This window comes from Fukomys damarensis, unplaced genomic scaffold, assembly GCF_012274545.1.
Source record: "Fukomys damarensis isolate Sample0158 unplaced genomic scaffold, DMR_v1.0_HiC HiC_scaffold_7, whole genome shotgun sequence".
NCBI lineage: Eukaryota > Metazoa > Chordata > Mammalia > Rodentia > Bathyergidae > Fukomys > Fukomys damarensis.
The window spans coordinates 28,199,248-28,227,012 of record NW_022900919.1 but is presented as its reverse complement, the minus strand read 5'-3'; the positions used below and the strand labels follow the sequence as shown (position 1 = coordinate 28,227,012).

Genomic DNA, 27,765 nt, shown 5'->3' with positions numbered 1-27,765 from the left:
TCTCCTATGCTATGGGTCCAGGGAGTCCTGTTGGTTCACTATCAGACTTTGCATCCTCATTTGTCCTACTAAGAACGAAAGGATTAGATAAGTGAAAGAGTTAGAGCAGGTTTGAAGTGAATCCAGAGGTTGTAGAATTACCTTACTATCTTTACAAAGCTATTAACTTCAGGGGGGATAGAGAGAGTGCAGGAATAAGGACAGGAATATATCCCTTTAACAATAACAGTCGCTTGCCTTCCCTTGAAGGTACAGAGCCATGAGTGAGGTAAAATGAGTGGAGAAAAGAACATAAAGAGAAACCCCTCCTAAAAACAAAAAATAAGAAAAGAAGAAGTCTGAGTTATTCAGGAGCTGGAATAAAAAGGGAGATGAGGGACAATATGGTGGAGCAAGAGACTTAGTTGGAGAGAGAGGACAGAAAAAAGAAAGAAATTTTAGGGTGGAATGAGGAAAAAAGAACAAAGAGAGAGAGAAAAAAAAAGAATTTGAAGGTCCTCTTTCAGGCCGTCTCTGATCTCATATTATACCACATGCACAGCCATATGCAGAACCAAATCCCCTGGTCTCAGCTAGCCAATGGCTGTTACCCACAACTGAGACTGAACACAATCTACAAGGCCTAACTTTAGTTTCCTTACCCTCAGGGTTGAACTCCACTCAGTTCTATTACAGGTTTCCCCTGCCCTTTCTTTAAAGATGTTCAAAGTTTGGAGCTCAGAAAACTACCCTTCATGAGAACCTATGCCTCTGCAGAGTTGGTCTAAGGACTGGCCCAATCAGGAGCTTTGAGAACGGGGGTGGGGCGTGGGGGTGTTTCAAGGGCACCCGCACGGCTACCTTCCTTCCTGGGTCTGTTGTCGCGCAGGCCGGGAGGTCGCGCGCCTGCTGCCGGGTGATCGCAGGCAGGCAGGCAGCTGTAGAGACCCCCTCCGGGGTCTTTGGGGCCTTCCTGGTCTCCAAAAGGTGTCTTTGATGAGCTTAGAATTAGAGAGAAAGTGAATGGTCTTGAGTTCTTTGCTACAGATACATGTTCTGCCAGAGGTCCTGGGTACCAGATGGTTGTTGGCCTCTGCACTCCCACATGGTCCTGGGAACCCCAGTAAAAGTGCTTTTCATAAAGCCTTTTGTTTCTCTGTCTTTACTGAAATACTCAGTTTTGTTTATTTGGTCACTCCCAACTGTTGTCACAAGGAAAGAGTCTCAATGTAACTTGAATAGTTTGTTCGTCTAGCCTTTTATTTACTTCATATTTTAGTCAAGTTTATAATTTTATTTTGGTCTTTTTCTGACAGTCACTTATTCATTTCTAATGGTACAATAGACATTATAATCATTAACTGTTATTAAAGAAACAAAGATATATAGCATAGTACCCTAAAACACTTATCTCTTAGAAGAATTTGTGTATACTGGTAACTACTGAAATCTCTGTATCTCGCTCTTTCATTGCTTTTTACCTCCCAAATACTTAACATTTTTTTTTGTTTCATTTTTTATGGTACTGGAGATTGAACCTAGGACCTCATGCATACTAAGCAAGTGCTCTACCACCAAACTACATCCCTGGCCCAATATTTTAAATTAGTCCCCCAAGTGTTAATTCCTGCTTCTTTGTTATTGGTCTACAAAAGTACATGAGTATTTAATAACAAGATGAAAAGACAGTCACTCCAATACAAAATGCACAAACTCTGTAAATAGGCAATTAGGAACAAGTACAAATGAGACACAGTTATAGCAATGGCAAATATTGAGTGTTTACTATGTGAGGCTGCGGGGATCGCAGGCAGGCAGGCAGCTGTAGAGACCCCCTCCGGGGTCTTTGGGGCCTTCCTGGTCTCCAAAAGGTGTCTTTGATGAGCTTAGAATTAGAGAGAAAGTGAATGGTCTTGAGTTCTTTGCTACAGATACATGTTCTGCCAGAGGTCCTGGGTACCAGATGGTTGTTGGCCTCTGCACTCCCACATGGTCCTGGGAACCCCAGTAAAAGTGCTTTTCATAAAGCCTTTTGTTTCTCTGTCTTTACTGAAATACTCAGTTTTGTTTATTTGGTCACTCCCAACTGTTGTCACAAGGAAAGAGTCTCAATGTAACTTGAATAGTTTGTTCGTCTAGCCTTTTATTTACTTCATATTTTAGTCAAGTTTATAATTTTATTTTGGTCTTTTTCTGACAGTCACTTATTCATTTCTAATGGTACAATAGACATTATAATCATTAACTGTTATTAAAGAAACAAAGATATATAGCATAGTACCCTAAAACACTTATCTCTTAGAAGAATTTGTGTATACTGGTAACTACTGAAATCTCTGTATCTCGCTCTTTCATTGCTTTTTACCTCCCAAATACTTAACATTTTTTTTTGTTTCATTTTTTATGGTACTGGAGATTGAACCTAGGACCTCATGCATACTAAGCAAGTGCTCTACCACCAAACTACATCCCTGGCCCAATATTTTAAATTAGTCCCCCAAGTGTTAATTCCTGCTTCTTTGTTATTGGTCTACAAAAGTACATGAGTATTTAATAACAAGATGAAAAGACAGTCACTCCAATACAAAATGCACAAACTCTGTAAATAGGCAATTAGGAACAAGTACAAATGAGACACAGTTATAGCAATGGCAAATATTGAGTGTTTACTATGTGTTAGCCATGCTTGTATACTTTACAGGTATCAAGTCATGTAATTCTACAATAACCCTGTAAGGCCGACTCTGGCATGATTGCTTTTTTAACAGTGGAAAAGCTGTGTCCCCACTTCAGTGAAACACTCTTATTTTTGCTTATCCTGAAACCCCACTAAAATGACAGTAAAGTTTCAAAAGCCATAAACCCAAAATATTAAGAAGGAGAAAGAGCAAAATAATTTTTGAATGAGTGGTATCTAACTTATTGGGGAGAAGCTGGGAAACAGTACATTTCATATCCCACAATCCACAAAAGCTTAGAAATTGTCAGTTCAAGTTGCCTTTGTAAATTGGGATGCACATTTGTTAAAAAGCAAATGTGTTGGGTGAAAGTATGTTTAAAAAACAGAACCCTAGCACTACTCTCCACTCTAAGAGAAAGTACAGTGGGGATCTCTGCATAGAAGGACACAGGTACTATAAAAATGAGGGCTTCATATTTAAAAAATAAAATGTGGTACTTGTGTACAGTGTTGTGGGTGGAATCCTCTCATCTAGTCAGCTTTTAGAATGTGGCCACCAGGCTTAAATCCTCTTTCAGCAAGAGACTAAAAACCCCCTCTCCAGGAAATCAGACCAGCATAAGAGAAGGAAATGAAATATACTGACCCCGGGATCCTCTTATCCCTTTTCTTGACAAGGAAAATCATGTGGTCAGTTGTCATTAGAGTGAACCCTACAGCTAGCTAGTCCTTCGTTTGGCTAAGAGTTTTCAGTGGATTCTTTGGTGCATCACTCTTAAATATAAGGAAGACGACTGAAGAGAAAATTTCCTGTAGTGAAGACAGAAAGCCAAAGCAAACAAAAAGGGAGAACAGCGACTTAGTGGAAGCTAACCCTAGGCAAGGAGAAGAAAGGTGAAAGAAAGAATGACAGAGAAGGGAGTGGGGAAGGGAGAGAGAGAAAAGTAAGCAAGCCATTACAGAAATCCTTAGCAGGAAAACCTATTACATCAATAGCACATAAAGAACGCTCTGGGCTAGGCCACGGATTTCGCTCAGTGTTTCTGCTGCCTGCCTTGCAAGCACAAGTTCCTGAGTTTGATCCCTGGTACAAAAAATAAGTAAATAAAAATAAAAAGAATGCTCTGAAATAAAGAAATATTTAGGGTGAAAAAAACTTTGCAAAGTAGAACTATGGCAACCTAGACACACAAAAGAATTGCAAAATCAAGTTTAAAAAAAAATCAAAGAATACAGAGCAAAAATACAGAAATGTGCAAACCAGAGAGATAAAGACTAACCTAGGAAATCTAACATCTAATAATTGGAATTCCTGAAAGAACAATGAAAATGAAGAAGAAAAATTAGTAAAAAATTTTTGAGAAACCCTGTAAGAAGTAAAGGATGTGGTTTTCTGGATTGAGAGGGTCCATAATTATTCCAAATAATAGGTGAAAATAGACCCACACTAAGGTATAGCATTTGAAATTGTACAAGATTGGGTCAAAACAATTTTTGTAACAAAATTTCAGAGAGAAAAAAATGGTATCAGTATTAGAAATCACAGTGGCTTCAGACCTGTCTTAACAGTGGATTTTAGAAGAAAATGAAACAGTCACCTTCAAATTTACAAAAGAAAAATTTTAAATTTAAGTTCAAGCACAACCTTGGCAATTTAGCAATTTAAGGAGAACTTGTCTGAAAAAATAGAAAAGGTTTGGGGATGTAGCTTAGTGTGAAGGTCTTGGGTTTAATCCCCAGTACTATAAAAACAAACAGTACTGCAATTAGCAGTGTATTAAAGGATATTTGAAAAAATTTGCAATATTGCTTGAAGTTCAAAAATAGCAAAAACTGAAAGCAACCTAAATGTTCATAGGTTGAAAGGATGAATTTGGGTTAATATGTAAGATTTCTGGGGCTGGGGTGTAGCTCAGTGGTGCTGTGCCTGCCTGGCAAGTGCAAGGTCCTGAGTTCAATTCCTGGTACTGAAAGATGTCCGTGTTAGATCATAAAATGTAAATGCACATCACAGGACAGTATGTGCAGTATGATCCCTTTGTGAAAAAATATGTAGGTGTGTGGTATGTGTGTATTAGTCAGCTTTTTATTATTGTGACAAAATAACTGAGATAAGCAACTTCACAGAAAGGAAGATTTATTTTGGTTCACAATTTCATGGTGAGGAGCAGGTTATGGAGCAAAGCTGCTGGCCTCATGGTGGTCAGGAAAGGGAGAGACACAGGAAGGGCTGGAATTTTAATATCCCTCCAAGGCCACACACCCCATGACCTCACTTCCTTCCTGCAGGCCCCACCTCTTAAAGGCTCCACCACATTTCAGTGGCACCCTGAGCTGGAGACCAAGCCTTACACACATGGCCCTTGGGAGGAGCAGACCTGCCAGATCCAAACTATCTACATGTGCATGCATGCACACACAGACATGCATGCATATGTGTAATTCTAGAAGGACATATCCTTAACAGTTAATGAAATTTATCTATAGATGGGAAAGGTTTGTTAGTATTTTAGTCAGCTATGGCTATCCTAACAAAATACTATAGACCAGATGGTTTAAACAATAGAAATTTATTTTTTGTTTGTACTGGGGATTGAACCCAGGGCCTTTGCACTGAGTTACATCCCCAGACAATGACTCCTCCTCCTCCTCCTCTTCCTCTTCCTCTTCTTCTTCTCCTTCCTCTCCTTCCTCTTCCTCTTCTTCTTCTTTTTAATTTTGAGGTAGGGCCTCTTTAAGTCACTAAGCTACCCAGGCTAGGCTCAAACCTGTGATCCTCCTGCTTCAGCCCCTGAGAGTTCTAAGATTACAGATTGCACCACCACACCCAACTAGAAATTTACTTCTTAGAATTCTGGAGCCTGAGGATCCAAGATCAAGGTGCCACTGTGGTTGGGCTCTGTCAATGGCTCTCTTCTCAACTCACAGAGTATAATCAAATGGATGGCAAGGCAACATAAAATCACAAGGACTGGAGCTGGCTCATTTCTTTCCCACAACTCTTAGAGGACATTTTTAGACTCCAGGTTTATGGTTTCCATGAAGTCCACTGTCTAATCTGGGTTCCAACCTTTATGATGAAACCAAGAATATTTTATTTCCAGGTGACCCAGAGATCTGAGCTCCTTGGGAGACTTACAAGCTCAAAATGTCACCAGATCAATATGGAACAGGTTGACCAGCTCTCCCAGACTGAAGGAGTGAGGTGAGAACTTTACAGATTTGACCAGGAGGAGTAGCCGCAGTCTCCAATGTGCTTCTTATGTTTTTTTAAATTTGAAAATGAAATTTTATAAATTAACCAAAATAATGACAAGAATCTGGGAGAGCAGATCCGTGAACTAGATAGAAGAGTCCAAGTTTATACAATGAGATACAGAAGCAAGGAATCCAAGAGCCAAGAGCTGGTTTTTCAGTGAATCCTGATTTCGGTGAAACCTCCTTTGCTTGGGTAACTCCCTTCTGGGTTCTCTGTAAGTGCCTTCTCCTATCAGGGTTAGAATGGCACTAACTTACAGCACTAGAGATGCCTCATCAATGACGTCTGTTCTCCTGGATGAGGCAGGTGCTCACTGACTTACATTGAAGCCTCACACACACATGTACACACACACATACACACACACCACATACTTGGTTAGAAATGTAGATGTTCCAGCACCAAATACATCTATTTAGATGAGCATACTGAGCTTTTAATTATTAATGTTCACTCTTCATTGCTCATGTTAATATATGCGTTAATTTGTGATTCACACTTTAAACAGTAATTTAACTTGCAAAATTTTAGCATGCATTGAATATGTTGTTACTTCTTTACACTGCACTGAAAAAGGAGGTGGCTATGTGTATGAACACTTTTTATCTTGGCCTGGCAATTTAGTAAAATCAGGTTTTTAAAAATAATTCTGATAATAATAGTTATCAGAATGGCCAACATTTAGGAAGCAATTACCATAATCCAAGCATTATCCTAAGAAATATTTTTTCCATTGATCATTTCATTAGATACTCACTTTATAAATGAGAGACTAAGCCACAGAGTGACTGCAAACTGCTCAATATCACACACATCCCTGGGATGGACCCTTCCCTGTGTTAACAGTCATAGAACAACCACAGGGAGACGTGACCAACTGTTGGTCCCATTCCTTCCTGGGAGAATAAGCCTAGGGCAGAGAAGGGAGCATCTAAAACAGATACCTACTACCACTTACCCAAAGCAAGCCCATTTACACTTGAACATGAGATGACTTTAGGTGTAACAATTTGTTTGAGCTTAGGGATTTATTTGAAGACTATTTAAAATACATGTACTTATCACACCAAATTGTGATTTTCACCATGATTATTATTTAGGATGCGTTAGGTATATATTTTTTAAAATTAATTGAGTTTTAAAACTAAATTAGTAGTACAGTGTTCTGTGGATATAGCTAAAAGTAATGCGGACAGGCATAGATTTATGTTGCATCTAGTAACACTCAAGGGTCCTCAGGTGTTTCTTTGCCCAGAGCTACACCTGGGAACTATGGGCATTTTGCATTAGCAATTTTCTCATAAGGAGGGTTTCCAAAATGGAACAAGCCTCAGACTACCTGAAATCTGGATCTGCCCCTGTGTGATGAGGATTTTGTAACAACTATAAGAATTTCTTTGCCAGGCGTGGTGGCTCATGCCTGTAATCCCAGCACTCGGGAGGCTGAGGCAGGAGTATCACTATGAGTTCGAGACCAGCCTGGACTACATAGTGAGTTCCAGGTCAATCTCAAATACATAGTGAGATGCTGTCTCAAAATCCAAAAAAAAAAAAAAAAAAAAAAAAAAAAAAAAAAAGGAATTTCATCTCAGGAAGATTTTTACTAGTTGTGACTGTCAAGGACAGAATAAGAGCCAAGAAGGAAAAAAAAATTGACCTTTAGTTGTTTCTGAGAAATGAACTCAAGGCATTAGTTACAGACTCATGGGCTGGGGGCTGGGGATTTAGCTCAGCGGTACCAAAAACAAAACAAAACAAAAAAAAATCATGGGCTGGGGATTTAGCTCAGTGGTTCTGGCGTCTGCCTCACAAGCACAAGGACCCAAGTTCAGTCCCCGGTACCAAAAAAAAAAAAAAAAAAAAAAATTAGTTACAGACTCATTTAGGTCCTACCAGTCAAAAGACCATTCAAAGGCCCCCCTCTTGGGCCCCTTTTTTTTTTTTTTTTTGTAGTACTGAGGAGTGAACCCAGGGTCTTTGCACTGACCTACATCCTCAGCCCCTCTTTTTGAGAGAGGGTCTTACTAAGTTTCCCAGGCTAGATTGAAACTTGTAATCTTCCTGCATCAGCCTCCCAGAGTGCTGGGATTACAGCCATGCATCACCACACCTGACCTATTTTTTTGGAAGCTATTTTTTTAAGTCCCCTTCATCAGGTGGAGGCACCTTTCCTAGCAACAGTGGATGTTAAACTCAAATGGATCTCAGTTTCTTGCTTCTCTGGAGATCTGCTCCAGCCAACAGGAACTCCCCACCCTGGAGGGTACACATAGCAAGACCAGTTTAATACAGTGGTGTTAAAGTCCTCCCCACCAGCTGCTGTGCTTCAAGAGGAATAACTATGTGGTGTGATTCATGTTCCATGGGTCAGGCCAAGACCAGACCTGACCTACAGTGACATTCTCTGCTGTTGTCCCTTCCTACTCTACTTTCCTCCCTTCCTTTCAAGACCCACAATAAGCCATGTGCATCAGAAACCCCGTCTTAGACTCCACTCCTGGGGTTCCAATCTTATACTAGATCAGTGGTCGATGGACCTGTACTTGACCTGCACTAGTACCAGAGGCTCTGTCCCTTCCACGGCAGCGCGGTACCTATGAGGGCAGCCCCATCATTAGGTGGATCTTTCTTGGCTGGATCCCAACTGATTGAACCTAATTTTAAGAAGAGGGGTCTGCTGAGGTCCTCTTTTAATCTAAACCTTCCCAGGCCATTGGCTCACACTCCGTTCTTTCACTTCCTAGGGTCTCTACACACTTCAGTTGAGGAGGACAGAGTCTACCATTAGCGCCACCCAAAGTGAGCCCTCCTCTGTCCCTGAGAGCCGAGGACATCCTCCAATATATAGACTGTGTTAGATGATTCCAAATGCTTATTAGTGGTTCAAGCAATGCCACCATCTTGAGCTAAGATCCGTCATCAGCCCGGAGTCCCTGCACACTGATTCTGGGAGACTGCACCTTCCCCCACCTGCTGTGTGTGCTCCAGCAGTGTGCTCTGTGCCCCTCTAGGGATTGTGTGTTTGTGTCTGCTATGCTCACTTTGAGAGGCTGTTGTTGCAGCTGCTGAGTTGTGTTGTACCCCAATTCTGTTATCTGAGCCCATTGTCCCAAAGTATCTTACAATCTTTGTTATAGTTGTCATGAGCTGCATTTTGGATAGAAAAAATATAATTAGAAAGTCAAATTCATTAGCTTCTGATATAAATTTAAGGTAGAAAGTGAGTCAATTTAAAGAAAACCCATAAGCAAAAAGTACATATTGAAATGTCCCCAAAAATGTGGAATTGGGAGAGAGGGTGGAGCAAGGGTGTGGAAGAGGACAAAATGATCAAAATATGTTATGTGTATTTGTGAATCTGCCAAAATAAAGCCCTTTCATCTGTATAACTGATACAAAAGAGAGTGGAAAAATAAAGGAGACTCTTAAGTTGGTGTGATATACAGTGTCAGGAATTGCAAAGGCAGAGCATGGATGACTGATGTTTAGGAAACAGTGACATATGATTTACTGTTTTCTCTGACTCATTTGTCAACTTAGCCCCCATAAAAATCTTATTTAATTTCTTGATAAACATCCTGAATGGAATGGGCCTGCTCTTGCTGATAGCAGCTGCCAGCTGGGGCTGTAGTGTGGGGGTTGTTAGCTGTTGTATCGTCATCTTCTCGTGAAGTTTTTCATTTAGCTAAAAAGGTGTCATTATTTGTTAGTGAGTTTTCCTAATTTCCTAGTCTGATAGTCCTGCCGACACATGAATGCTGTGGCAGCTGACCTAGCTTGTCTTTGGAACCCACATCAGACCCCTGGAGATGACCAGTTTTGACCTAAGGAATTTGATCCTGCAAAAAAAAAAAAAAAAAAAAAATCCAAAATCATGTATAAAATGGTCTTCAGTTAGCTGGGTATGGTGGCACACATCTGTAATCCCAATACTCAGGAGGCTGAGGCTGGAGGATCTCAATGAGTTTCTGGCTAGCCTGGGCAACTGTGAGTTCAAGGCCAACCTGAATTATGTGGAAAGACTCTGTCTCAAAAAAAAAATTTTTTCTGTTGGTTGAATGGCCTTCAGGTACACAGCTGAAGGAGCCTACTGCCTTCTCTGGTTTTGGAACCAGGGCTCAACATCTGTCAACTTGTCCATCATCTGTTCATGTATTATGAATGCTCAAAGTTGACTGAACATTCTCACATACATTTTGCTCAAGCACGGCTTCCCATTCTGCTAGATGGGCGGAAGGACACATTTAAACCCCAGCTCACCTCTAAACTTCTCACAATCTGTGCTCCTCAATGACAAAATTCCCAGCTTGCCTCAGTTTCCATTCTCAGCTCTCTCACACACAGTGGTGACCTCAGATTTGCTGGTCACAGTGACCAGCGCCACTTCTGAGGCCACTTCCTCCTTGTTAACAGGAAGTCAGCAAAGAGTGGCCGAGGACAGAGTGTGTCCTCTGTCCCTGAGGCAGGTCAGGGTGTGGTTTCTGCTTTTATCCCAGCAAAGTCTGGAGAATGAGTGTGGACCCTTGAGTCCCACCACCAACCAAGTCTTCTGTCTTCCTGCCTGATTTCTGTAGCACAATGAATCACTCACTTCCTGCATTTACCAGTGGCTATGGTGTCACATCAACTTGGAGCACTTTGGGGCTTTTTTCCTTCATTTATCTGTATTATTTTCCAACATGAAGCTCGTGCAGATGCATAGGTTTGTTTGTCCTTGACCTACAAGAGATTTCTCACTGCTCTGCAAAGAGGGCAATCTGTTTCTTATGAACAGAGTGGGACAAAGTACACCCTCTCTTTGTCATATTATAACCATGGTCCCTTGCCTTTTAATCTCACTGACCCCTGAGAGGCTCTGTTGACCTCATCATTTCCTCCACCAGTCCTCCATCTGTCCACTCTTGCCTTGCTCTGATCTTGCTCTCAATGGCCCCTGGGCTGGCTTGTTTCTGCCTGCTTTGTTTCATGGCTTCCTGCTAGGTAGGGCTGATATGAGGCCCTGTGGATATTGTGGAGAGGAAGAAGGAAAACGCCAGGTCAACTCACCTTGGTGTATTAATGATTCAACATCTGTGCCTCACCAAAATGACAGATTTTCTGGATTATCACTGGATAATAGTTACATTCTGGGAACAGTAGACCCATGGATGCTGATAGGCCACTGAAATAACATCTGTGAGATGAGAAGAAGTCATGGTGAGAGGCTCAAGAGGACTATGATTGCCCTGGTTCTTGAAGTATTTTCTTGGTAGATCTCATGATAAACAGTAGGAAGGAAGAGTAGGTGAACAGTTATGGAAACCTAGTTATGTGCAAATGGAATTCATTTAAGGCTGTCGTACAGGAGACGTGGTAGGAGATGAAGCCAAAAAATAAAATTGCTCCAGTGTATGGAGGACCCTCTTGAATAAGCCTGCCAAGTTAGGGAGCTTTCCCTTCCTCCTGTGGGGCAGTCTGGAGGGCCTTGGCCTTCTAGAGCACAGAGGGGTAGGAAGACTAGGCCACATGAGAACAATTGCATATATAGTCCATTTAGGGTCCTGGGTTTCTGTTAGGTACAGACAGGTCCTGACTTACGGTGGGTCAGCTTACAAGTTTTTGACTTTACAATGTAGAGATCATATTTCAGATTTTGAATTTTGATCTTTACCCAGGCTCCTGGGGAAGAGTCCATATAGGTCCAGGTCAGTACTCCGTGCAGTACAATACTTTCTCAATGCTCCCCAATAGGCTACCTTAAGTGTTCTGAGTGTATGTAAGGTGGGTTAGGCTGGGCTGTGGTATTGGGTGCACTGGGTGTATTGAGTGCATTTTTGACATCAGATGTTTCCAACATGATGAGTTAACTGGGACATGACCACATCTTCAGCTGAGGCATATCTGTGTGGTGCTTGATGAAAGTGTGCTGTGGCTGGTGTGGTTTAAAGTCTGCTTTTGTGGATGACAGGTTTTACATTGGTCAGGGGTTTTATATGCCAAGAATTAATCACCTCTAGTTTATTTGCACAGAGAGAGATACCAAGGAGGAATAGAGTTCTCAGGCTCACAGATGCATCAAGGACTGGGCCTTAGGCTGCTTCCTGAGTGACTCCACTGACCTTCCAGCCAGGACCTGGCTACTGCAGTCAGGCCCAGAAGGCTGTCAGGAAATCCCCTCCCAGCTTCTGCCCCGCCAGTGGCCCCTGACCCCACATGCATCACTCAGTGCCCAGTGAAGTCTTGCCTGAGCCCCTCTGCCTGGCACATGAATGTGTCCCAGCAGCAAGGAGACCAGGAAACGAGCTTTGTGTTGTTTACTTCTGCACTCTGTTGGGAGATGGCACTGATCCTGAGAGACACAGTTGGAGTGCGGGAGTGCGGTCAGAAGATTTGGGGAATACAGATGGCAGGTGTCCACTGCAGGAAGATATATGTTTCTTAGGAGAAGTGAGGAGGAGGTGAAATGTGCATTGTTAAATATGATTTTCATGAAACCATTTGGGTTTTCATTCAAGTCTGAACCTGATGCGCTTATAGGAGGCTGTGAGACAACTAGTTGCTTTAGTTCTCACAGTCCACATGAGGGGTTCATTAACCCTGTCCCCATGTATCAAGTCCTTTCACACTTCTGTGACATGCAGGACCTCAGAATCCTGTCTTGGTTTGCCTGTCATATGTGATCCCTGAAGAGTGTGGTGAAGACCGCCTGCCACCTCTCTACCTGAGAAGTTCCTCAAGAACGCATCCGTCAACCATAAGCCTCAGCCCGCTGTGACCTTTTTATTTCCCCCAGTGAATAACACATGAGCCAATGTTTATCCCAGCCTACCCCAGGCCAATAATTCTGTCTCCAGGACCCTAAGTGTGGTTAGGCTGGAATTTTCTGTTGCCGTGGAACAGAACGTTTGCAGTTGTTGCACTCTGGGTTGCTGACACAAGCAAAGCGTCATTAGTGTGGTGCCATTGTGATACCACCAGATCCCCTTTGAGGAACTCCACCCAGTGACTGGTGGTGCTGGGGGCACAAAGGTGGTACCATCTCAGCCCACATCTCCAGAGTTCCCCATGGGGCTGGCTGAGGCCATACCCCTGTCCACGTCTCCCACTGCTGTCCCCCAGTCCGTAGGCACTGAGACCATGGTTGCACCTTATAAGCTCAGCCTCAGAGCCTGCTTCCTGGAGACCTGACCCACAGAAGGCAGCCTCTGCAAGACGTCCAGCCAGCTGCCTGGTCCAGCCACATCCCAAGCCCGTCTCTGCCCTCCCCAGGCATCAGGTTTGCCCTGGGAATGGACAGCTGCCTGTTGCTCTCAGTCAGTCCATCTCTGCTGCCTGATGCTTGGAAATAGTTTCAGACATTAGGAATAATTTCAGTGTACATTTTTACATTAAACTGTTTTTACTCTGAAAAAAAATTGAACTCCAGTTAATGATACACATGGGAAATTATTTAGGGGGAAATACGGACATCTGCATTTTGCCTTGACATGCACCCTAAATAGGGTGGATTTAGAGATAGAGAAATGTAGAGATGGATAAATATATTGTAAACCAAGTACAGTTGTCTTTTGGTATCCAGGGGAGATTGGTTCCAGGACCCTCCTTGACTCCCACAGCCCAGAGATGCCAGAATCCCTGATATAAAATGCTGCAGTATTTGCATGGAACCCATGGATATCCTCCTGTACACTTTCAGTTGTCTTTAATTGATTTATAATACCTAAGATGAAGATGGATAAATATATTGTAAACCAAGTACAGTTGTCTTTTGGTATCCAGGGGAGATTGGTTCCAGGACCCTCCTTGACTCCCACAGCCCAGAGATGCCAGAATCCCTGATATAAAATGCTGCAGTATTTGCATGGAACCCATGGATATCCTCCTGTACACTTTCAGTTGTCTTTAATTGATTTATAATACCTAAGATGAGACACAACCTTAATCTAGGAGAGTGAAATCCAAGCATGTGTATGGGTGGTATATATGGGTGTCCACTGAAAAATTCTTTCAACTTTACTGTGTTTGAAAGTTTTATTATAAGTTGTTAGAAAACTAACTAGATATAACTGTCCTAGGAAGGGAAAACTGAGAAACTTTTATGAACTTGTGTTAGAACTGAAGTTGAACCCGCCTAACACTTGACACTGTCCTAGTGTGATGTTTCTGGTACACTGAATCCATCATTTACCCAGCAAAAACTCAGATAAATGAAGCAAATGACCCAGGCAGGATACAGAAATGCAAGAGCTTTATTGTGCAAGTTTATCATAGAAACGAAAAATGTGTATCCATAAAGTTACATTGGCCATCAAATCTCAGTGTGAGTTGGGATGAGGACAAAATGTATTCCAACATTGGAGCCCATACACTCCTGATGTGTCATGACATATCAGCCTCACCTCAAACCCATGAGCCAAGATAAACCTTTTCTCTTCATGAGTTGATCAGCCAGATATTTTGTTATAGTGATAGAAAGCTGCCTAACATAACATACAACCCACACTGCACAGCAAGGTGAGTGTTCCATTGATACAGTTTTACAGATGTGGAAACAGCCTCAAAAAGAGGTTAAGTGACACTGCCCATCAATTGTATGTATACACACACACACACACACACACACACACACACACACACACACAGAGCAAATTACAGAGCTCAAGCGTTTAACCCAACTCTGCCTTGGCCCAGAGCCTATACAAGTAATAGCACCAAAAAAAAGGGAAGTACTTGAGAATTTATATTGCCCATCAATTGTATGTATACACACACACACACACACACACACAGAGCAAATTACAGAGCTCAAGCGTTTAACCCAACTCTGCCTTGGCCCAAAGCCTATACAAGTAATAGCACCAAAAAAAAGGGAAATACTTGAGAATTTATTTAACTTGATAAAATGAAGAATTATTGAAAGAAAATTAAAATTATTCAGAGAAAGATAAAGGCTTTGAGAAATCAACAAAGGAGTGTCCTCTCTTTCCTAATCTTCACTAATTTCCTAAGTGAGAAGTCATTTGTTCTCAGTTAAATTTGCATTTTTATTACTGGGACGTTTCAGCAGTTTCAAATTAATCACATTTTTTTTCTATCCAGTGGTTTTTCACAATTGCTTTTCTTATCTGTTTATAGCTACGGATTTTAGTCTTAGAATTTTGATTTGATCTATTTGAATTAATTATAAGTTAAATACGTTATCTTTTATCAAATTCCCAGCAAATAGTAAGCCAACTTTTGACTTTTACTTACTTATAACATATGCTGATATGCAGTTACCTTAATTACTATATTACTAAATTTTAAAAATTACAATCCTTTCCTCATTCTTCATTTTTCTTTTCATGGATGTGCCAAGAACTATCTTCCCTGTTCAAACATGAGCTCATTCTGTACCTGCATTTTCATCTAGTTTTATTTACTTAACTTATTTATTTGCTTCATTCAGGATATCTGAAACATATTTTGAGTGTAAAGGGGCAGGAAAGAGAAAGTGATTTATTCCTGGCTAATTCAGTCATTTCACACACAAAAAAAAATCAATTTTTTTAAAATTAGAAAAACTTTAGTGATTTTTAGCTTAAAAATAATAGCATATCTTCTCTTATTAAGGCACTTTGTAACATGAAGTATGTTTATGGATTACATTTTGTCATCTTTAAAAATCGTTTTTATTAGTACGTGATTGTAGTGCACCATGTTTACATTCCTTGTGTGGAGTTGTACATATTTGTCACATGTCTCCATTCCTTTTTCATCCCTTCCTCCTCCTCCCTCCATCTCTTGACCCCCTTTCCCAGTGAGAAAGATCAATGTCCCTACTCCTTATAGTCTATCCTTTATTTTGCACTTTATTTTTACTTGGGGTCTCTTGCATAATCCTGTGTGTCTCATTTATCTCACTTAGCATTAGAGTCTCAAGGTGCATTCATCTTCCCACAGATGACTGGAGTTTGTCCTTGTTTAGGCATAGTAGTACTCCATCATGTATAAATGCCGTATTTTCTTTATCTGTTCATCTGTTGGGGCACATATAGGCTGTTTCCAAGATTTACCTATTATGAATTGTGTTGCTATTACTATACATGTATCACTGGATATGATGTCTTTAACTCTTTCAGGAAGATACCTAGAGGGCCAGCCATGCGGCTCAGTGGCACCACATCTGCCTAGCAAGCACAAGGTCCTGAGTTTGATCCATGGTACCAAAAACAAACAAACAAACAAAAAAGGGACAGTAACTAAAAGCAGAATAGCTGAGTCAAATGGCATTTCTGGAGTTAGTATTTTGAGGAATTTTCGCACTGATTTCCAAGTGCTTCTACCAGTCTACAAGTTTCCAACAACAGTCTACAAGGGTTCCTTTATTCCCATAGCCTCTCCATTTTGATTTCTCTTTAAGCAGATTCTGCATTTAGTCTATCTAAGATGAGCTATATCAGCCCTACTGGACACGACAGCGTGAGTGGAGTGTGTGATTGTCTGCACATGGAGGAGTGGAGGGTTGCCCTGAACGGACAGAGTGGCCGCCGTAGTCCATTTTTCAATTTACTCAGTCAAATCGAACCGTGGCTTTCACTTTAATGAGTTCATTTCTGTTTTATAAAATGATATAAAAATTAACCATAAAATTAACCCCCTTTAAAACACAGAACTCAGTGATTTTCAGTGTAGACACAAACTTGTGTAACCATCACCACTACGTTAAAGCTCATCACCACACAAAGAAGCCCCAGAACCACTGTCATCCTCTCCTCCTTTCTCCCGGCCGAGCGTCTCCTCCCCTGGGCTCTGTCTCTGGGAATCTTCCTGTTGGGCATTGTATGTGAGGAGGCTGTGTGGCCTCTGTGGTCCACCTTCTTTCACGTGGCACTCAAAGCCCACCTGTGCCGTGACATAAGGGAATACCTCATTTCTTCCCACAACTAAGTGCTATTTCATCTTATGGATACACCACGTTTTTTCCACTTTTTGCCTACTGTGAATGATGTTGCTATGAACATTTGTCATGACTGTGGTTTTTAGCCCCACCCTTTAATGCTGGGAGTCGTCCTAGGTCCTGGAGCTGTCTGTGTCTGGCAGGTCTCTTTCCCTGACGACTGCCGACCTCACCCATACTTCCTCCTCCATCTCCCTAACTCCATCCGGTGCCCCAAAGACACAAGTTCACCTTGTAGGCCTGTGGGGTCTTTTGGCATCGTCAGGAGTGGAAGTGACCTGATGTTTCTGAGGAGCAGGACACAGCAGGAAGAGCTGTATTCTTGGGGGGGTGGAGTATGTCCCAGGCTGTGCCCATGCCCGTACCCCCAACTGGTCCTGGCATTTGCTCCTCCCTCCTGGCTTCTTTCACCCAAGGCCAACCTGACCTGGTTTCCCCAGGAGAAACCCCATTGTGCACAAAGTCCCTCTTGTTGGTCGTGGTCGCCTGAAGACCCAGGAAGGTGGCCACAGAGGGGAATGGCTCCTGTGTCACTCACAGAGAGTGTAGTCCTCTTCCTCACACACACTTCCTCACGCATGGGTCCACTTGGGCACCGGTTTGTGATCAGCTGCTTATCCATTCCTAGTAAAGGGCTCACGTTTCCCTATTGTGACAAAGATGGGAAGTCTGGAGACATGGTTTGAAACACAGAAATGCTCTCTGGTTCTGTTTCTCCTGTGTGGATGCAGGGCACAGTCCTTTTCTGTGTAGCACCCGCCTTCAGTGCACTATTGTTGCTGACACAGCCCTTCCCAGGCTCTTTTCTTATTAGTACATATGCAGTGCACGGTGCATAGTGATTACATTTACCACAGGGAGTTGGAACATGTGTCTAATGCATCTTAATTCATTTTTTGTCCCCTTTCCCCCCAGTCCCTTCCTGTTCCTTCCAATTCTTCATCCCCTTCCCATTTGCAAAAGCTCTATTTCCACTTTTTTCTTCAATTCTCTCTTTTTTCCCATCCCTTTTCCCTTCCCTCCTCTCCCTCTCCTTCCATGTCTGTGTCTCCTTCACATTCAGTAAAGGTTTCTCTACTTCCTGTTATCCATAGCTAAATCTTGGAAAGCCTGCTACCCATTAATGGATGAATGCTGAGGAAACTGTGGTGTTTGCACACAGTGGAGCACTACTATGTCATAAAGAGGACAAACTTGAGTTATATGTAGGAAAATAGATGCACCTTGATACTATAATGTTAAGTGACAAAAATAAGATGCACACTTTAAAATATCAAATGATTTCTCTTATATGAGAATGCCAGGCTCCTTTCAAAGCTAAATCTCCATCCAAGTCCTTTCATCCTACCAAAGAAAAGTACTGCCCATAGCTATGGAGGTATATTCCCCTCCACACACGATGGCCCCTGGAGGTGTCTGTGTCCAACACGGGCAGCGAGTTGCCAGGCCCAGGCCCACCCAGCCATGGTGAGCTCATCTTTTTGGCTACTCTGAGGCTTTTTGCAGTGCAACCAGCTCTTGTCCTCATACCCAGTGCACTTGGAGTGTCCAGTGTGACCGGTGAATAAATCCTAGAAACTCACAGATTGAAATTCTTGGAATCATTCACTTTGCTACTAAGAGTTGTAACGTGAGTCAAATTTAAGGGTGTCCATACCGTCACCCAGTACAGAACCTTTGCACTTCTTAACTCTTTGGTCCCCTTACCATTAAAGATGCCTGTTCCTTTGGGAGCATTTGGCCATGGAGGCCGTATTCAGTCCTCCACGCAGACCAGTCAGAGCTTTCTTAAAGGACTCAGTTAGGGTTTATTTGTGTTTGGTGTTGTGACTCAATCGTGATCTGTGTTTGGTTCTTTCCATTTCATGGAAATCATCCGAATCCATCCCATCACCTGGCACTGGGAGCGGCAAGGCAGCCCCACGGATATTGCTGGCTTATGGCATAAAGGGGCTTCTGTTGAAATGATGGCGTAAGCCATAGAAGCACAGTGTCCTCTTTCTCTCCTAGCAAGCCGCATTTTGTTTACTTTGAAAGATGATCTGGGTGTCCTCACCATGAAGCTGCTCCTCAGGTGACAAAGGTGTGCTTTTCAGATATCAAAACCTCCCATACCCTCCAGCTGGTGACAGTCAGAGAGACATGCCAGTACCAGTGTGGAAACAGAAAGCCAGGAGGGAGGCATGTGGAGCTCTGTAGCATCTAAGGAGGACCCCCTGCCCTTATCTCGAGGTCCTGCAGGGCACTGTCAGCTCCATGCCAGGGTCTGCGTGATGTGCATGCTATGTAGCAAAGGGACTCAGGGACAGCGAGCAGGCCAGGGCTGCCCAGCATAGGAGACAGCAGTTCTGGGGGAAGTGGGGCTGGAGAGACTCAGGGCTGGCTAAGTCACAGAAGCAGGACACTGGCATGGGGGAAGTAGGGCTGGAGAGGTGCCTGGTGGACCCTGAGTGGGGACTTGTGTTTCCAGAAGGTCCTAATGTCTGCTGCAGACTGCAGCCTGGGAAAGGGGCTGAGCACCAGTCAGCCCCCTGGGTTAGATGCAGGGAGGTTCCCCTGAGATCCTCACACTTGCCCCTTCCACCCAGGCCACACTGCTGTACCTGGGGGTTTCATACCCAGGGTGAGATTTGGTTCCAAAAAAGAGGGTTCACCAGTTAATCTGTGCACTCCATACATAGTGAAGGGAGGCTCAGAGGAGTTAGGCCATTCATTCCTAGACAGTATAGCAAGTCGAAGTGCTGTGTATGAATACAACTTGTTCCCTCCAAAACTCATGCTAAAATGTGACGGCCATGGTAGCAGTGTTGGGAGGTGACTGGGTCATGAGAGGGGTTTATACCATTCCCATGGGACTGGGTGAGTTACCACAAAATTGGATTATATGAGCTGCCCTTGTGTTTCTCTTTGGGCCATATACTCATGTGCCATTTCTGCCTTCTACAATGTCAGGATGCCCTCACTGGATGCTGCCACCAAGCCTTTGGGTTTCCCTGTCTCCAGACTGTAAGCCTAAAGGATCTCTGGTCCTTAGGAATTACCTAGTCCCAGGCTTTCTGTAATAGCAACAGAAAATGAATGAACACACAAGTACAGTGCCCCAACCTTGATGTTTGGTACAGTAATCTATATTGCCATATCCCACCAGCATGCTCAAAAATCAAATGCCACGGTTGAAAAAGAGAATCACTTTCCTTGAGTTTCTTTTCAGAAGAATTAACCTTGCCAGAAATAAAGAATTAGTCTACAGCTGGGTGTGGTGGTGCATGCCTTTAATCCCAGCACTCAGGGAGTTCAAGACCAGTCTGGGCTATCTAGTGAGTTCCAGGTCAGTCTCAACTACGTAGTGAGACCCTGTCTCAAAAACAAACAAACAAAATTATTCTACAAAATAACTTCCTGTCTTCTGTGTTAGTTTTCCATTACTGTATTGAAATATCCAAGGCCTGGAAACTTTATAAAGAAAAGAGGTTTATTTAGATCACAGCTGTGGAGGCTGAAAGTCCAAGATCAGTGGCCCTCCCAATTCAAACTGTGATAAATAGGCAGGTGGTGTCCTGGAGGGGGTCCTGTAGGAGAGCGAGAGATCCCTTTGCCAGACAGGAAGCCAGAGAACAGAGGGACTGTTATAACAACACTGTCCCATGAGAACTATATTAATATTTTTCAAGGACAGTGCCCTCCACAACATAGCCAGCTGCCACCAAGCCTCAGAGGTTAAAAGATCCCACCTCCTCTCCCATCTCCACACCTAGGACCAGGCTCCTGACACATGAACCTTGGGGGACAAACCACATCCAAACCACAGTAGTCATCAAATGTTTTCAAATAAAAGATGTTGACTTTATAAAGAAAGCACATTAATGCAGCTGTGGCTTGTGAAGGTTCATAACATTTGAAACAGTGTGATTTAGGCAAATTAGCAAGCTTCCAGGCACAGATGCCCTAATGAGGATGCAGGAAGAAAAAACCATTAATTTCCTGATGGCCAATTATATTCAAATCCTCAAGGATGTAAAAAAAAACAAAAAACAAAAAAAACCCAGCACCGCAATAATTTAAGCACAAATACATCTAGAAATGATGTTGGTGGAGTCTTTTTCCAGTTTGGCCAGTGAGATTGGAAACAGTTTGTAATTGCATGCCTGTGTCAAGGAGCAGCCTCATTAAACACTCATTGCCTCTGCTGTTTGAAGGATGAAAAATATCACTTGTCTCTGAATCTGAGACCAAGAATTGTACTAAGAAATAAGCTAGAAGAGCAAATCCCTGAAAGGCTGAGCTGAAACCACTAGAATGTAAACCTAATAAATAACAGTTTTTACTTCTGCTAAAATTGTTCCAGTTGCCAATAGGCTGTCACTGTGCTCCTGTCATTGTCAGCCTATGGTAATTCAGATGGGCTGTCATCCTGTCTTCCTGTCTCAGAGCAACAGCCACAACTCAGACATATAACGAGGCACATGACTGGTGTGTGACAACTGGGGTGGGGACTGTGGCCAACTAAGGGGAACCTCCTCTTGAAGAGTGCAGGGAACCAGCTACTCCACCCAATCAGAAGAGATCACACAAACACAGGACCCATGTTCCCAGCTCTTTTTATTTTTCAAAAGATGCCAGAAATCAGGTTTATTAGTAGTGCCTCTTGATTTTTAAATGTTGGCAACTACCCAGTGTTTCTTTTGTTTGTTTTCACAGCATTGGCTGGACCACTTTTAATGTTTTGTCCTGTGTTCTTTTGATGCTCAGTACAAGATTAAATTGCCAAAGGTCTGTGTTATGGCTTGTGTCTAGATGTCCTTCCAAAGCCTCGTGTAGTTATAGGTGGGGCTTTTTCAGAGATGGCTGGATCTAGAGTGTATGGTGCTGGGATTGATTCATGGTGCATTGCTAGGCTAAAGGGCACTAGGATTAAGGGTGTGAGTGTTAATTGCCCTAAGTATCCTGCATAAGATATAAGGGACAGAAAGAACTATGGTTATCCAGTGTTTGCTTGCTTTGCTACCTTCTGCCTGCCATGAACTGTTTCTCTTCTGCCATCTACCCTGCCTTGGAGTCAGCCAGTTTTGGACTGAAACCTCTACAAACTCTGAGCTAAATAAAGCTTTCCCCTTTAACTTTGGGTGTTTGAGTATTTTGTCTCAGCAATGAGAGAGAAGTAACAAGACACTCTGCTTAGCGACGCTCATCCATTCCTGTCTTTCCTTTCAGCCTTTATCTAAAGTCTTTAGTGTTTCCTTTCAGTCTTGGCTATTATTTTTCCCCTACCAAAAGTGCAGAAGGTATCACTGCTCCCCATTGAGTCATCCTGTCCTTGTTCCTAATGCTGGGAGTGTAGGCAGCTTGTCTTTGGGGTATGCTGAAACTAAGAATTGGAGGATTTCAAAATTGCTTTGTAAAACTTTCACATTTTAAAGACTCAGGAAAGCTAAAGCATAAATGGCTGCACAAGAGGGTGGGGCGGGGCCTGCCCTAAGAGTGAGATGCAACAGAGGATGGAGTCACTGGTGCCCCTCCTCTGGGGACCCCGAGGGATGCAGACCTGTGCTCTGCATGCAGCCTCCCTGTCCCCTCAGTCATGGAGGTGCAGCTGGAGGAAGCATGATATGCTGTCTCTGGGTTTGGAGACAGGAAGAGACACAATATTCCACTTTTCATGCTTATCACAAGTTGCAGTAGTATTTTATTTAATTTTTTTGTACCAGGGATCAAACTCGGGACCTTGTGCTTGCGAGGCATGTGGTGGCACCACTGAGCTAAATCCCTGGCCCTGAAGTGGTATTTTAGATGCCCTGGTTAAACAAAACATCGTATCAAAATTAATTTTACCTGCTTACTTTGTAATCTGATTCCCAGGAAATTTAAAACGACATCAGAGACTCACATTCCATGACATTCGCCAGCACCTTCTCTATAAACCCATAGGCTCAGCGGGCCGCACTCGCTCTGCTCGGTTGGGGCAAAGGCAGCCAGAGCTGACATGTTAAGTAGGGGCATGTGGCTGCATTCCAATAAAATTTTATTTGCAAGGCAAGCAGGGACCATAGTTGCAGTGGGAAGGAAAGAAAGGGGACTTCTAGGGGGCTGGTGACATCTTTCTCTTCCTTAAGTGCCTGTGCTAACTCTTTGAGAATTCATTATGCAATATACACGCATTGTGGGCTTTTCCACTGATGCACTGTATTCCAATAAAAGGTGACTTACAAAGGCCAGAAATGTGCATCTGCTTTTGCCCATCCGCAGCCTCTTCCCACTGCAGGAGTGGAGCCATCTCATGGATTCCCAAAGTCACTGGGCTTTTCTCCGAGCCTCTGTAGCCTTGTCTTACTGTGTCCATCCATTCTGTGCAACGGTCACTACTGGGGCAAAATCATACTGAGGCAAAATTAGAGCTCCTGCCATGTGCGAAGCTGTAAAGGAATAGAACTCACTGGATGGCAAAGCATAAACTGTATTAATGCTGTGCATGATTAAGCCACCAGATTTTGCCAATTAAAATAAAATTCTAGCTCTCCATGAGCTCATCCTGTCTGCAGAATACATAAATGAGCTTTAATATTTTACCATCCAAATACAGCCAGCCAGAACAGATGACTTGTCCCTCCGGACTTCGGTCCTGAGTGCTGTCACAGCTCTGGCTTGTGCCCCCTCAGACTGAACCCGAAAGCCTGGTTAGAGGTTGGAGAACCTGGCATCAAGAAAACAGGTTCCTGAGCCGTTGTCCTAAAAAGAGGTTCCTCAGGTCATGTCTTTTGAACTCAGACCCAGCCGGGCCAGGGAGCCAAGACAGCATCCTCTCCTCCTCATCTGCAGCAAAGTTGCACAAAATGAGCTTCCAGAAGTGGAAACATTTTTAAATAAGTCTTTTAACTTTTCGCCTGTGGATACAGCTGCGTTGACACAAAGCCACGTTTGAGGCACACTGTCTCCGAAGCCTGGCACCGCGGAGTGTTTTTCTACTGGGACCCATAATCGCTGGCTTTTAAGAGTGGTCCTGTGTTCAGTTTTATCAATGTGGTACTTGAACCGGACTTTCAGCTGACCTCCAAAAGGAAATAGTTTTAAAAGGAAGAATTTTAAGTCTGCCAAGAGCCAGATAATGGCACAGCACAGAGAAAAGCCAGCATTTTGTGGGTTTTATATTAAAATACAAGTCTCTTAATGGCTTAGAACAGCAGCCTCCAGAAAACGTGAAGTTTAATGTGTAAGGCTGGAAGAAGCAGCTTTAAGATCAACATTTTTCCTCTTTGTTCCTTGTGTTTTACCCAAAAAGAACAAGCTCCTTTCTCCCGAACCTCCTCCGTGTACTTTTGGTATTATAGAAGTGACTGCTCTCGTTAAAGTAAATTTCAGAGCATACTGAAAATATCCACGCTGGACTCTAGGCCTTGGGTCTGTGGTACTTTCTGCCCTGCTGGACACTTTGCAAAAGTGTCTTGAGGACAAAAGCCACAAATGTGGTGAGTCCGGCCTCATATGTTTCTTTCCCATAAATTACTGTTTCTTTTTTGAGCAGTGCCCTGCAGGCTTGTCTTTTCTTCTGTTGATTAACAGGTAATAATTGAGCCCACTTACAAGGTAGAGTATGATAATTCAGTACATGTCCATAGTGTATAAACGGTCAGTTAGGGCAATGAGTGTTTTTGTCTCCTCGGACATTTGTCATGGATGTGTGTTGGGTGCTGTCAGACTCTTGTTTTGTGGTTATTTTAAGACATGTCAGGTTAGTATAGCTCAGTGGTAGGCCCTGAGTTCATTCAAGTCCCAGCAAAGAGGGGGGTTATGAGAGAAAGAGGAGAGGAGGAAGAAGAGGAAGAAGAAAAAGGGGAGGAAGGAGAAAGGGAAGAAAAGCAAGGAAGAGGGAAAAAGGAAGGAAAGGGCAGGGGAAAGGGATCAAGGACCCTGAAAGATTCCAAGCAGGGGACACCAGCAGACTTTATGGATCAGTTCACAGAGGTGTAACCCAGTATTCTCACAAGCCTGTTGGCCACCGTGGTCCTCATGCCCTCTGCTCATAGGATGACACCAAGTGCTGCTGCTGCAGGAGGTTGGGCCAAAGCAGTGAGGGGTGAAGGATTCCTGTCACCCTGTATCCACCAGCAGACACGCACTTGGCTCATGCAGGTGGGCACGTAGGACGACTTTAATTTGAACTTTTCTGAACACTTTCCTGTGCTTTCCAGTGGGATATTCTCCATCAAGAAGACTCCCTTCAAATCTTTTGCTTTTTAAAATTGTCTTTTTTTATTGGTTTTTAGGGATCTTTATATAGTTGATCCATAAGTTATTTATACTGGGTATGATCTCATGCACCTGTAGTCCCAGCTACAAGGGAGGTTAAGGCAGGAGGAGAGGTTGAGGTAAGGAGATGTATTGAGCTCAGGAGTCTAAGATAAGCTTGGATAACATAGCAAGACCCTGTCTTAAGAAAAAGATATATATCTTTAGAATAGTTCTGCTTGTTGTATGTTCTTGATTTTTTAATGGTATATACTATTGACTATCTTTTTAAAATGCTACTTCATTGTTGTTGTTGTTGTTTTGAAAACAGATTTTACTTAGCCAGAGGGTACTTTTTTTATGTCTTCTTTCAGAAATCTTTGCTGCTCCTCCTATATTTATGTTGTCCACTGACCCACATGCCGGAATTAGTGTATTCTCTTAAATGAGGAATATGGAAATTAGGTGAGGCCGTATCTGGGAGAAGCAAGGAGTATTCATTAAATCAAGCAGGTGAGGTCAGCGCATTCGCAGAATAGACTTAAGCAGGAAGGGTCAACACTGTCAGATCGTTGGTCCAAGAGACCTAAAAGGAAAGACGCGTCTTCGCTTTGGGATTGGGTATCCAGATGGCTAAGTGGATTGCTGTTCACATATCTCCCCTGTCCTCTGAGGGTGTGATGAAAGATTTGTCATCCCCTACATGGAATCAAGCCCTTTCATGCACACAGCTTACCTCTGTTTCCTAGAATCACTGACAAATCAGTGAAGCTCTGTTTTAGGGACATCATGCTAATGTCTGATGGGCATTATTTTTCTAAGTCTCAAAAACTATCATCCGAGCTGTCCTCTCCTGACCATTGCAGGAAATAAAACCCCTCCTGGAATAACATTAACCCAGCCCTAACCCTCTGATTCCTCCCCCAGTCTCCATAACTTTTCCTTAAAAAGATCAATGTCAGAATTCCATGATCTCATCTGTTTTCCTGCCATCCAGGGCAGAGCTTGGGTCTGCTTCTCATACCAAGGCCTGGCAGGCTGGGCTGACCTGCCCAGGCAGCAGAGCCAGGGCCAAGCAGGGATTAGCAGAGGTGCAGGACACACCGAGGGAGCGGCAGGCTGGGAACTCTTATCTGCCTGGCTCTTTCTGGGCCTTTTGTTCTTGGAATCATGGGGCAGCAGGAACAAAGTAGCATCCCCTGGGAGGTGGTAATCAGCAGGTTCAAGGTGGGGAGTAGCCATCCATCTTCCTAGGGCGATGAGCTTCCCTTGGCCTTCATCAGCTGAGACAGGAAGAGATGTACAGCTGTAGCAGGAAGTGGATTCCTGGGAGCCGCATACGCCTGGCTCTAATTTGGGCTCCATAATGTTGGGCAGGGCAATGCTTCCTTCCACAGGGACAGAGGATCAAATAGCCGGTGATAGAATTGTTTTTGGGGAGAGGAACAAAATTTTCTCTTTTTATGTATAAAGTACAGGTGTACACATGCTACGTCAACACACAGACCATGGTATCTGTGATCCTAAAATTGACTAGGGGGAATCCCAATTAGGAAAAGAATCTTAAGGAGCTTGCAAATGGTTCTGTGAGAGGCAAGAGAAGGTACCCTTGATGCCCCAGGGCTTGCGGCCACCCTGTGTCACCTTGTTTAGTTTATAAGTTTGCGTCCTCCTCCCTGGAGTGATGAGTCCACAGTTGAACTTCCATAAAGCCATTGGGTTAAGTTTTCCCCAAGAGGAACCAAGTTCTTTGGCAAAACGGCCATTTGTTTGTGGTTAAGACTTTCCTGGTTTGTATTACAGACAGACTTGGTTGTGTTTAGAAACTGCTGAGGCCCAGTTCTGTGAGCAAGAAAGACTTCCTGGTCTTTAGACATGATGTGCTTTGAGTCTCCCTCCCACCTTATCCTGATTTTCCCCTCCACAACACTGACTTTGACCAGAAAGACACGGGACTAAATTCCTTAGTTCCAGCCCATGTGTTCTTTGTCAGGGTGATTGCTAACGAATGTAATGATAGAGTTCTCCTTTAGGCACATGATGAGCAGGGAGCCACTGGCAGAGCAGCAGTGTGAGTTCAAAGTAGTACGGAGACCAGAGACACATATGGCTGCTGAAATATGCTCACTGTGCCTGCAGGCTGGGATGTGAAACTGTCCATTGCTGGGTGTGGTAGCACATGTCTGTAATGCCAGCATTTGGGAGGCTGAGGCAGGAAATTGCCACAAGTGTAAGGCCAGGCTTGGTTACAGAGTGAGTTCAAGGCCTGCCTAGAAAAATGATGAGACCCTGTCTCAAAACCAAAACAAACAAAAAACTGGCCACCATCCTTACAGAGCCATTGGACCTTCATCTCTGGAGCAGTTCTCTGCCAGACAAATGTTACTTATAAATGACATTTGGATGATTTTATTTTGATGCTTTGAACACTGCTTGAGATTGTCCAGATTTACCTTGACGCTTTCTGTAGCAGTCTACCTGGGATGCGAAACCTTAGCAGGCTTTATTTCTTCTTTTCCCTTTCAGCATCTAAAATACTACCTGAGCACCAAGGATTTAGCTCAGTGGTGCCACCGCCTGCCTCGCAAGCACAAGGACCTGAGTTTGATCCCCAGTACCAAAATAAAGTAAAATAAAATAAAAGACTAACTGGAAAACCTGAATGAACTCTCTTTTCCATCAAAGACACCTGGGAGCCAGGCAGCTATG

The 27,765-nt window shown here is 43.2% G+C and overlaps 1 protein-coding gene across 5 annotated transcripts in view; it reads left to right on the top strand.

The window, feature by feature from the left end:
* The window catches only part of Rin2 (Ras and Rab interactor 2), a 207,247-nt gene that overhangs the window by 55,038 nt on the left and 124,444 nt on the right, over window positions 1-27,765 (top strand). For 4 of the 5 annotated variants that reach the window (XM_010634172.3, XM_010634176.3, XM_010634174.3 and 1 more), the window contains one exon: window positions 5,764-5,864. The exons of the other annotated variant lie outside the window; for it this stretch is intronic. The gene's annotated coding sequence lies outside the window, so the exon portion shown is untranslated. The remainder of the gene's footprint in view (window positions 1-5,763; window positions 5,865-27,765) is intronic. 5 annotated transcript variants of the gene reach the window in all.